We start from the raw sequence: 8,143 nt of genomic DNA, 5'->3' as shown, positions 1-8,143 counted from the left end.
GAATATCGCGTCCTGTGCCCTACCAACTGAGCTACATCGGTCGCTGTCCCCTCTGCTACTTGCTTGGGTATTTATGTTGTCTGTATACGAACCTTGAGAGTGTTCACCAGCGCCACCCTCAGCCAAAGCGGCGGACGTGGAACGTCCTTTGTTACCGCCAGCGTCACGTAGAACGTGATAAAGAGCGAGGGCGAAAGCTGTGCTAGAACCCTCTTACGCTCCTATGGCTTCAAGACTGCCAGAACCGAGACCCTCGTAAGCTACAAGCAGATCAATTAAGGGGAAATGAGGGTGCTCGTTATAATACATGAAGGAAAGAAGCCAACAGTCGGCGAGGCTAAGGAAAGCGTTGGGGATGGTACTTTATGTCTTTTTTTTCTTCTTAATGTTTACTTGGACAATCACAGAATTTAGTAGTGTAATCTGTTTAGGGGAAAGATAATTGAACACAAAGTAGAAGAAAAAACAACGTGCCGATGGTGGGAACCGAACCCACGACCTCCGAATATCGCGTCCGGTGCTCTACCAACTGAGCTACATCGGCCGCTGTCCCCTCTGCTACTTGCTTGGGTATTTATGTTGTCTGTATACGAACCTTGAGAGTGTTAACAAGCGCCACCCTCAGCCAAAGCGGCGGACGTGGAACGTCCTTTGTTACCGCCAGCGTCACGTAGAACGTGATCAAGAGCGAGGGCGAAAGCTGTGCTAGAACCCTCTTACGCTACCTATGGCTTCAAGACTGCCAGAACCGAGACCCTCGTAAGCTAAAAGCAGATCAATTAAGGGGAAATGAGGGTGCTCGTTATAATACATGAAGGAAAGAAGCCAACAGTCGGCGAGGCCAAGGAAAGCATTGGGGATGGTACTTTATGTCTTTTTTTTTCTTCTTAATGTTTACTTGGACAATCACAGAATTTAGTAGTGTAATCTCTTTAGGGGAAAGATAATTGAACACAAAGTAGAAGAAAAAACAACGTGCCGATGGTGGGAACCAAACCCACGACCTCCGAATATCGCGTCCGGTGCTCTACCAACTGAGCTAAATCGGCCGCTGTCCCCTCTGCTACTTGCTTGTGTATTTATGTTGTCTGTATACGAACCTTGAGAGTGTTCACCAGCGCCACCCTCAGCCAAAGCGGCGGACGTGGAACGTCCTTTGTTACCGCCAGCGTCACGTAGAACGTGATCGAGAGCGAGGGCGAAAGCTGTGCTAGAACCCTCTTACGCTACCTATGGCTTCAAGACTGCCAGAACCGAGACCCTCGTAAGCTACAAGCAGATCAATTAAGGGGAATTGAGGGTGCTCATTATAATACATGAAGGAAAGAAGCCAGCAATCGGCGAGGCCAAGGAAAGCGTTGGGGATGGTACTTTATGTCTTTTTTTTTCTTCTTAATGTTTACTTGGACAATCACAAAATTTAGTAGTGTAATCTGTTTAGGTGAAAGATAATTGAACACAAAGTAGAAGAAAAAACAACGTGCCGATGGTGGGAACCGAACCCACGACCTCCGAATATCGCGTCCGGTGCTCTACCAACTGAGCTACATCGGCCGCTGTCCCCTCTGCTACTTGCTTGGGTATTTATGTTGTCTGTATACGAACCTTGAGAGTGTTCACAAGCGCCACCCTCAGCCAAAGCGGCGGACGTGGAACGTCCTTTGTTACCGCCAGCGTCACGTAGAACATGATCAAGAGCGAGGGCGAAAGCTGTGCTAGAACCCTCTTACGCTACCTATGGCTTCAAGACTGCCAGAACCGAGACCCTCGTAAGCTACAAGCAGATCAATTAAGGGGAAATGAGGGTGCTCGTTATAATACATGAAGGAAAGAAGCCAGCAGTCGGCGAGGCCAAGGAAAGCGTTGGGGATGGTACTTTATGTCTTTTTTTTTCTTCTTAATGTTTACTTGGACAATCACAAAATTTAGTAGTGTAATCTGTTTAGGGGAAAGATAATTGAACACAAAGTAGCAGAAAAAACAACGTGCCGATGGTGGGAACCGAACCCACGACCTCCGAATATCGCGTCCGGTGCTCTACCAACTGAGCTACATCGGCCGCTGTCCCCTCTGCTACTTGCTTGGGTATTTATGTTGTCTGAAATACTTGAGGTCATTGTTTGCAAGGGAGGGGATAGGGAATATGAAGATTGGGGGGCACCACAACCCTAGGGGCGGAGCGGCCGCATAGTTGCACCCAGTGAGGGGGTGAGACAGTAAGAGAGGGGCGTGTTGTCGGGTGTATTGCGGGCGTGGCGGCCGTCACTGGGCGACATTGCACAAGCATGTGCTACTCTGGAGAGGGCAGTCGTGTGTCGCTCGCGCGTCCTCAATTTCGGCATCTCTGCCATCGCACCAGACACTCCTCAGCCTTCACGGACAGCAGACGTTTACGTGCGGTGCTCCCTGGATCAAAGCTCCAAACCTCAAGCCGCATCGTGAAGCAGCTTGTGATACCCTCCGTGCCTCTCTCCTTCTCTCCCACTATAATAGCACCCCAGACCTTTTTGCCGCAGTTTAAAATGTAAAGGGGTACTTTGTGCCTGTTATCGTTCATTTCTGAAAATAATGTAAGGATAGCCGAGGATGCCGCGACGCCGCGCATTTGCTTCGCGTCGCAATGGATAAAGCCGGGCCGTCTGGCACTGCCGCGCAGGTTCGCCGTGCTCGACGTGCTGAAGTACAACGGTTACGAAAACAGTGGGATTGTGAGTCTACTGACTTTCATAATGCAGCTGAACGGTGCAGGTATATAGAAGCACAAAGAATGAGAAAGCGTGCCGAGCGTGCTCAGGAAACTGCTCAAGACACTGAGCGTAACCGTGTAACTCAGAAGCGAAGAGGAACAAACATGCGGTAGAAACTCCAGGACAACGGGCTGTGCGACTGCAAGCGACAGAAAAGTATAGTAGGGATAAGAAGTGCGAAGCACCTACTTCGCATTTTATTAACTATGCAAATCGGCGGTAATTTTTTATAACCCGACAGCGTTATACGTCCCGTTTGCCGATAATGCGGCGTTGGTTGACGGTGTCAGCGGCCGTCTTCCTGCGTTGGCGTTTTGAACGAAAATGACAAGCATTTCACTGGCCGGCAGTAGCTGGCAGGTAACATGGTGAACGCTAAGCTGACGTAGGGTTGCCTGACATTTCTTTTGGCAGGGGTTGCCCACTCACGTCGCACTTTTCACAAGTGAAAGCAACATAAGTATCAGCATGCCAGGAAAAGTGCATTTGTTTTTGCCCTAAGACACGCAGGTATATGGTTAAAGCGGAGATTTACGTGAATAGCATTAGCTTACGCTACCGCGTCACAGTCTTAAACGCGGATTAAATGTCCCCATATTTTGGTGGACATTGCTTGCTTGCTTGCGTTTTGTCAAGCAACTAATATATGCCAGAAGCTTTGGTGAAAAGGAATGTGAAGTTATAGCGAGCAATCTAGATGTTCTGTTTTAGGACTAGGTTTGTGAAGGCCTAAGTTGAAACTCGTCTAAAGAATTACGTCCCTTAGAGGATACCGTTTATATTTGTTTCGCTAAGCGACCATATTGGAGTATCCCACGAAAGGTAAAGAAGAAATTAGGGAAGAGATTGATATAAAAAAGAACAGTTGGGTATCTGCACAATGACAGCAGACAATTAGGTATGAAATAATTAGTGGGAGGACTAAGGTCATGTTCAGCAACCATTGGAAGTAATAGCAGTTTACAACAGCTACCGAGGTACTGTTACGTGTACTTAGGATTGAAAGTATCCGCAGATCCGGACCATAAGGGGAAATAACTAGGAGAATAGGATTAGGGCGGAGCGATTTTGGCAAGTACTCACGAATATAAGTAGCAGCTTTCCGGTATTGGTCTAGGTGACAATATATAACTTTTGTACCTTCTCTATGGGGCTGAAATGTGCAGAGTAACGAAATGAATCTACTTATGTCGATGGCAACCCTGAGAATAATGAAAAAAAAATGCAAGGGGCAATGTCAAGAGATCTCAAGCATTCAGAGCGGGTAAGAGAGATAACTCGAGTAAATGATATTCCAGTAAAATTTAAGAAGAAGAAATGGACATGTGTTCGGCATGTAGTGTGAAGAGCGAATAACCGATTATCGAAAAGGGTAACAAATCAGATACAATGGTACGGTAAGAACAGAAATGAGGTGTAGGAAGTCAGGTGGGTGGATAAAGCTAAGATCGGAGGGATCAACTGGATGCAGCTGGTGCAAGACTGCGTTAATTGCAGGAATATTGTTGTTGCGTTCATCCTAAAGTTGGTATAATTTGGCTGATGATTATGTGCCGATGTTAAAGGGGGATACTGGGGACGATGCACTCTCCTTCTCTTCTACTCCTTGCTTGCCACGTACCAATACGACTTCTTTTTGTGAGGCATGTGGCCTTTTTGTATTAAGATCTTGAACGGGAGGAAGACATATCCTCTCTCACAATTAGTTTCTGTAGACGCTTTCAAAGTGCATAACAACTCATGCGCCTTCGGTGCTTCCTGCAGTTAATGCAATCCCTGCGTTCTCCAAGTGTGTTATGTCCTAGCTTTAACTCTTTGCCCCCTAAGACGTAGCCCATACGAGTAACGCCTACTGTTGTGATGCCTTCGTAGCAACTACCATTATCCACAAAGAAGGCATCCTCACCTTTCAGAAGTTATTGTCGATCGTTTTGACTCGTTCCTTGTCTCGTCCTTGACCGTATTCCAGGTCTTCAGGTGCATTGTGCGTGCTAAGAGCATAATACTGATTTTAGAATCCCTTCACACTATATGTGCTGCCATTTTTGCGTTGTTGGTACGCAAAGGCAGGGTTTTTGAAGGGCTTACCGTCCGGTGTTGGTATCGGAGAGGCAGAAAGTTTGCATAAACATGTTCGCTTCTCTGTCATGATGTTGTGAGTGCCTACTGCATAGAACCGATATTGAACATGATTAGGTGTGTGCCTTACCTTCTCTGAACCATGTGAACAATGTTGAGAAGTTTATTGTTTGTATCAATAAATTGAAGTGCAGAGTTATTTAGAAAAATCGGTTGATCATAAATGCATATGTTACTTGTAGCTACCCTTCTCTATCATAGGAGTCTTGTTTGACGCAATCATGAGATCAATCGTTGATTGGAACACGTCACGGACAGTTAACTGATGATAGCTGTCAGATTGATTTGTGTGTTATTCTTCTACAGGATTAGGATGCGAAGGTTGGCTGCATGGGGTTTGGTCTCTGCTTGTTCGTAATTGGATTCACCCTCTTTTCTAACGGTGTTGATTCGACAGTGTGCTTATTTGGCAAAACTTCGAATTGGCAAGAACGCATTCGATGACGTAGCTCTCCCCGGTGCTGATGTCTTACTGGAGTGCACCCGCAATCTGTCCTACGTTGTCAATTATTTTCTGAAAGTTGATATCTTTATATAGGACATGGCTTATGCTTTCTATGGAGTTAAAGTGGACGAGTGACATTATGGTAGAATAAAAAGTGCGCAGAGTACAGCCATTTGTCGAATGCCCCTCAACCTGATGTGGAGGGGCTTCGATATCGTAGTGCGAGTAATAGTAGTAGTAGTAGTAGTAGTAGTAGTAGTAGTAGTAGTAGTAGTAGTAGTAGTAGAAGACTTTATTGAAGAGCAACAGTTAGGCGCCTAATACATCGATGGCCTGTTGGACGAGAAGGTGCAGTTCTGCTTCACCCTCGGCCCCAAGCCAGTCCACCCAGGTCCAGATAACAGTAGTAGTAGTAGTAGAAGATTTTATTGAAGAGCAACACTTAGGCGCCTAATACTTCGATGGTCTGCTCGACGAGAAGGCGCAGTTGTGCTTCACCCTCAGCACCAAGCCAGTCCACCCAGGTCCAGATAGTTTGGGAGGAGGTAAGAAAGAACCTTGATTGCAATGCAACCGGACATGAAAATAGGCAGTGTGAAAGGTTGGCACAAGGGGAAGGGCAGTTGGGTCATGATGGATCACGACGGAATTAGTAGAGATATAGCCGTGAAGGGAATATGAGTGTGTTCAACTGTATTTGCCGAAGGATATGAGCCTCCCGAATGGAAATATTAGGATGAGGGTCGGGGTAGAGCTTGCGGTCTACGCGAGCAGCATTGTAATATTCGTTAATGGTGGCGCCAAGAGACAGTTTCGACCCGCCCTCCAAGGATCTTGGCCAGAGCATGAACGGTGCACGGTTACGAGTTGCGCCAGCTCATTGCCGTCAATCCCCGAGTGTCCAGGGATTCACCGGAGGAAGACGGGACAGGGCTGCAGCGCAACAAGTGCAACCTTAACCTCCGTGGACAGATGACGTGTTAGACTTTTAGATTGATTGGCACGGATAGCAGTGTGGGAGTCGGTGTATATAATATAATGAGGCACAGGTGGGAGAGAATGGAACATTTGAATGGCATGAATGATGTAGAGGACCTCAAGCGAGATAATATTCGGAGGGTGGAGAAAGGGGCCGCTAGTATGTGTGACAGGGATAGATAGACGAGGATGAAAGGAGCTGGCTCCCAGACCCGCGAGGAGCGACATAAGAGGCATCCGTGTAAGCGACTCCATAGGTATTGAAGGGCGGACTATGATGAGAGGCAGCAGCATGTCGGCGGCCAGCATGCAGGACCGGCGATATATTGGCTGGAAGAGGAAGTATACGGAGGTTTGTGGCCTCTGGAGGGGAAGGCGTTGGCAGAGGAACTGACTGGATGGGGGAAATGTTAGCCTGGTTTAGAAGCCAGCGTTCATGAACTTTGCCGGAGAGACGAGCTATCTGTCGGTCACGGTGAAGGGAAAGGAGACTGCGAAGAGGATGAAAAAGCCCGGTGGCATTAAGCTTATCGGTGGAAGTGGTGATGGGAAGACAGAGCAGCTTTATAAAGGCCGTGAGTAGCTGTTGCAAGTGTGTCTAGGTGGCCCTGGATGAATGAAAGATATGGTATAAAGTAAAGGAATTTGTTAAGAGCCAGCGTCTGAGCCAGTCGACAGGCATGAGCTTCCCTCAGGCTAGAGGACCGTCTCACAACTCGGCGAAGTTGTGAGACGGTTGTTGCTACCGTCTCACAGGTAGCAACAGCCGCATGGAGTGCCCGGACGTTTTTGGCTGCATGCAGAGGCATGCCAAGAACGCGGCATTGAGAAACTTTGGAGATTGGGGAGCCGCCCAAGGTAAGGGATACCAGTGAGTTGTGAGCTCGTTGATAAAAAAAATGGGTCAAAAGTAGGCGTTCTGACATCACGGGCGCGGGATACAGGCCTGCATGGTCAAGAAAGCAAGAATTTATATGTAATCCATGATGAATGGTCTCTTAAATGTAACCAGGAGATCCGCACGAGCACCACAGAGGGATATCGTCGGCGTAAAAAAAGTGCTGAAGATCGATAATAGACGATAACAGAACCGCGAGAGGAGCCATGGCAATATTAAAAAGGGTGGGCGAAAGAACGGCACCCTGCGGGGTACCCTGGGTGCGACGGTGGGGTGAGGAAGTGAAGTTCAATGCTCGGAAATGGGCCTCGCGATTAGAAATAAAAGCTCTAATGTAGTTATACATGCGGGAGCCGCAGCCGGTGCTGGAAAGGCAGGTAAGAATATGGTCATGGGAGACGCAATGAAATGCCTTGCGGACATCGACTGTGACTAGAGCGTGAAGCTGAGAGCTACCACAGATTAAGAAAGTATGCTGAAGCATAGGGAACAGATCCTGTGCAGATACGCGAGAACGAAAACCAATGAGGGCATGAGGGAGCGAGTTTGAAACCTCCAAATGCCTATTAAGCCTAGTGAGCGCCATTCTTTCCATCGTCTTCCGACACAGGAGGTCAGAAAAATGGGCAGGAGATTTAGAAGGGCTGGTGGCTTACCAGGTTTAGGAATGAGAGAAATAAGTGAGGAAGTCAAGGATGGTGGCAGAGAGCCTTCTTCCCAGGCGGTGTTATAGAGGTTGAGAAGGTGCTCTTTTGCGTTATCGAGAAGATTGCGAAGAGCGGAGTGATTCCATCTTCACTGGGAGCCGACCGAGTGGCGTTAGCAAGAAGTGCAGCTTCAAGCTCGCGCAGTGTAAAAGGGGCAGCGAGGTCATTGCTTGCACAGCCTGTGTATTCAGGGTAACAGGGGGACAAAGGCCGTGGGAGATAAATATCT

At 47.7% G+C, this 8,143-nt stretch overlaps 3 non-coding genes across 3 annotated transcripts; all 3 read right to left on the bottom strand.

Moving 5' to 3' along the window:
• Positions 1-471: 471 nt before the first annotated feature.
• On the bottom strand, positions 472-544 carry TRNAS-CGA (transfer RNA serine (anticodon CGA)). Its single transcript has one exon. It is a non-coding gene; the product is annotated as a tRNA-Ser (tRNA).
• A 937-nt stretch (positions 545-1,481) lies between these two features.
• On the bottom strand, positions 1,482-1,554 carry TRNAS-CGA (transfer RNA serine (anticodon CGA)). The gene has a single exon. It is a non-coding gene; the product is annotated as a tRNA-Ser (tRNA).
• A 432-nt stretch (positions 1,555-1,986) lies between these two features.
• On the bottom strand, positions 1,987-2,059 carry TRNAS-CGA (transfer RNA serine (anticodon CGA)). Its single transcript has one exon. It is a non-coding gene; the product is annotated as a tRNA-Ser (tRNA).
• Between the last annotated feature and the right edge of the window lie 6,084 nt (positions 2,060-8,143).

The sequence above is a fragment of the Amblyomma maculatum genome, chromosome 11, assembly GCF_055883805.1.
Source record: "Amblyomma maculatum isolate TAMU_Amacu chromosome 11, ASM5588380v1, whole genome shotgun sequence".
Classification (NCBI taxonomy): domain Eukaryota; kingdom Metazoa; phylum Arthropoda; class Arachnida; order Ixodida; family Ixodidae; genus Amblyomma; species Amblyomma maculatum.
Note: the sequence above shows the minus strand (reverse complement) of the source record. Positions and strands in the feature narration are given on the sequence as shown.